General features: G+C 45.0%; 1 pseudogene; it reads left to right on the forward strand.

Annotated features, from left to right (window-relative positions):
• Window positions 1-2,026: 2,026 nt before the first annotated feature.
• Window positions 2,027-3,397, forward strand: LOC110286245 (annotated as a pseudogene).
• Window positions 3,398-3,719: the final 322 nt, after the last annotated feature.

A 3,719-nucleotide genomic window follows, 5' to 3' on the forward strand; every position in this document is an offset into this window, starting at 1 on the left:
AGACTTGTGAATGGATAAAGCCTTAAGTGCACAAAACTGAGCAGCCAGTTCATAGCCAACGAAGAAACACTATATCTAGTCAAGCATTGCTATGTGCAGCTTGTGTTAGTAAGATGAAAGAAAGAAAGCTGATCCTGTGCCAAACTGCTCCTTACCCAAATACTGCCAGGAAAGAGATGGTCTCCCAGGAGTGCAGACATGCTTGTGAGCACAGGTAAGACCACCACTTCTGCTCTGAGAGACCCACCAGGATCCCTCAGAATACAGGAACTAAAGAGCAGCCTGGGGCAGGATCCTTCTGGTTTTCGTCTGCACCCTGGAGCTGATTCTCTGCCACAACTATCCATAACCAATTTCCTTCTGGAGAGAACTGGCCTTCCAGGCTTGCAGGAGGGAAACTCCATAGTCAGAGACAGCAAAACCAGCTAACACCAGAGATAACCAGACTGTGAGGGGCAAGGGCAAGAACATAAACAACAGAAACCAAGGCTACTTGCCATGATCAGAACCCAGTTCTCCCACCACAGTGAGCCCTGTATACCCCAGCACACCAGAAAAGCAAAACTCAGATTTAAAATCACATCTCATGATGATGATAGAGGACTTTAAGAAGCACGTAAGTAGCTCCCTTAAGAAAATACAGAAGAACACAGGTAAACAGGTAAAAGCACTTAAAGAGGAAACTCAAAATTCCCTCAAAGAATTGCAGGAAAACACAACCAAACAGGTAAAGATTGAACAAAACAATCCAGGATCTAAAATGGAAATAGAACCAATAAAGAAATCACAAAGGGCCTTCCAGTCTGGGCTGGTGCCCTGAGCAGACCTTGGACACAAACTCCTCAGCCAGTCCCACAACACCCAGAAGTTCCACTCGCAGCCGCTCTAACACACCAAGGATCATAGGATCAGAGGTGAAGAGGAAACAACATCTGCTCCAACATGGAGAGTAACTGGGACCAGCAGAACCCAGGCACCCAGGAACTCCACAAAACCAGTGGCACAGGTTCCTTCTGGTCTGGGCCAATGCACTGAGCAGACCTTGGTCACTAACTCCACAGTCAGTCCCATAACACCCAGAAGAAGCTCCACTCCCAGGCTCTCTAACACACCAAGGATGACAGGATCAAAGGTTCACAGGATCCCAGGAGCTTGGTCACACCAGAATTTCAGGGTTTCAGAGGCAGCTTGACTTCCAGGAACTCTGACATACCCAGGATCTCAGGATCACAGGATACCAGAATCATAGGATCACAGAGACAACTGAAATCTGAGGAGTTCTGACACAACCAGGATCACAGGAAGGACAGGCTCCAGTCATATATAGTGAGGACAGTTAGCACTAGAGATAATCAGATGGTGGGAGGCAAGCATAAGAACACAAGCAACAGAAACGGAGGTTACTCGACATCATCAGAACCTAATCCTCCCACCATAGCAAGTCCTGGATACAAAAGCAAGATTCTGATCTAATCACTTCTAATGATGATAATGATAATAGAGGAATTTTAAATAACTCCTTTAAAGAAATACAGGAGAACACAGGTAAACAGCTAGAAGCCCTTAAAGAGGAAAAACAAAAATCCCTTAAAGAATTACAGGAGCTTCCCTGTGCAGGAGAGACACGCTCCACTGGGTAAGAAATTTTACCAAGGAGTTAATACTTGAAAGACTAATAAATCTTTTATATAGCTACGGTGGCATCTACTAGTGATACAAAGATCTGTAAAAACCAGGATGGACTTTTGGAAATAAAAATGGAGGAAGAGTGTAAGTATACCACCAGACGGGGGCTGGTGAGATGGCTCAGAGGGTAAGAGCACCTGACTGCTCTTCTGAAGGTCCTGAGTTCAAATCCCAGAAACCACATGGTGGCTTACAACCATCTGTAAGGAGATCTGACTCCCTCTTCTGGAGCATCTGAAGACAACTACAGTGTACTTACATATAATAAATAAATAAATCTTAAAAAAAAAGTATACCACCAGACAAGATAGGAACCTACAAAAGAACACTTGTAACAGAGATGTCTTCCGAAAATACTTCAGACAGTTTTGCTACCAGGAAACATGTGGACCCTGAGCTGACTCCAGGAACTTTGCTGGCAGTGGCTGCGGCCAGACTTGAACAGCAAAGAGCAGATCCTGGAGCTGCTGGTGCTGGAGCAGTTCCTGACCATTCTGCCAGGGGAGCTGCAGGCCTGGGTGCAGGAGCAGAATCTGCAGAGCCTGGAGGAGTGACTGTGCTGGAGGATTTAGAAAGAGAACTTGATGAACTAGGATACTGGGCCTCAGTCCAAACTGAAGAACAGGAAATGTTGCAGGAGGTGAAACCTTTAGCAGCAGAGCAGAAACCCAGTGTGTCCCTTCAGTTTGTCAAAGCCAAGCCTGGGTGTGAACTTACAGACCATGAAACCCAGAAGGAGCAAGTTTTAGGTGTTGAGACTGGAAATGAACCCAGGAATGTAACTCTAAAGCAAGGCCTCTGGGAAGGAATGAAAGCAGAACAGAATCCCTCTAGCAGATTAGCAAAGGATGCACTTGAGTGTGAAGAAACTCGTGGCCCTAGAGAAGAGTCTTCTGATGTTTTCTGTGAAGACAGCCAGCCTCTGCATAATGAAAATGGTGTAAATTCTGCTGAGAACTCAGACCACACTAAACACCAGAGCATCTCTCCAGGGAGAAAAGTGCATGGATATGAAGAGTATGGAAAGAGTTTTAGCTAGCACTCTCGCCTCATAGAGCGCAAGAGTCCACACTGGAGACAGGCCCTACAAATGTGAAGAATGTAAGATTGTGGGAAAACTTTCCAATGGAGGACTGTTCTTATTCGACACAAGGTGGTCCACACTGGAGAGAAACCATATAAATGTAATGAATGTGGCAGGGCTTTTCTCCAGTGGTCAGCACTTAACTAACACCAGAGACTTCACTGGGGAGAAAAGCACTACCACTGTAATGAATGTGGCAAAGCCTTTTGCCAGAAAGCAGACCTCTTTCACTGTCTCAAGAACCACAGAAGAAACAGACCTTATCAGTGTCTTCAGTGTAATAAAAGTTTTAATCGCAGTCCCACACTTTCTCAGCATCAAGGAGTTCACACTGGAGCAAAACCCTATGAATGCAATGATTGTGGGAAAGCTTTTGTTTATAACTCATCTCTTGCTACCCATCAGGAAACCCATCACAAGGAGAAACCCTTCACTCAAAGTGGTCCTACTCAGCAGCAGAGGAACCACAAAAGGGAGAAGCCCTACAAGTGCAGTGCATGTGGAAAAGCATTTGTTCAAAGACTAAGTCTTCTACAACATGAGCAAGTTCATACCGGAGAGAGACTGTATAAGTGTGCTCAGGGCTGGAAGACCTTTATTCAGATGTCAGAACTCACAGAACATTAGGGAACCCACAATGGGGAAGGCCCTAAAATGTGAAGAATGTGGCAAGACCTTCAGACAGGAGTCAGAGCTTACTGAGCACCAGAGAATTCATAATAGAAGTGGTCCCTAAAAGTGTAATGGGCATGGGGAATTGTTCACACAGAACTCAACTCTTACTCATCAGACTAGTCACAAAAGAGCAAGTACTCTGTGTAATGACTACAGGGAAGCCACCTCACAGTGTCAGCTAATAAGGAATATTGTATTTGTAATGCTTTGTGGTGACATTTCAGCCTTTGCTGCTATGAGACCATAAATATTTGATGAGCTCAAAAAGAAAGAA

This window comes from Mus caroli, chromosome X, assembly GCF_900094665.2.
Source record: "Mus caroli chromosome X, CAROLI_EIJ_v1.1, whole genome shotgun sequence".
NCBI classification, from domain to species: domain Eukaryota; kingdom Metazoa; phylum Chordata; class Mammalia; order Rodentia; family Muridae; genus Mus; species Mus caroli.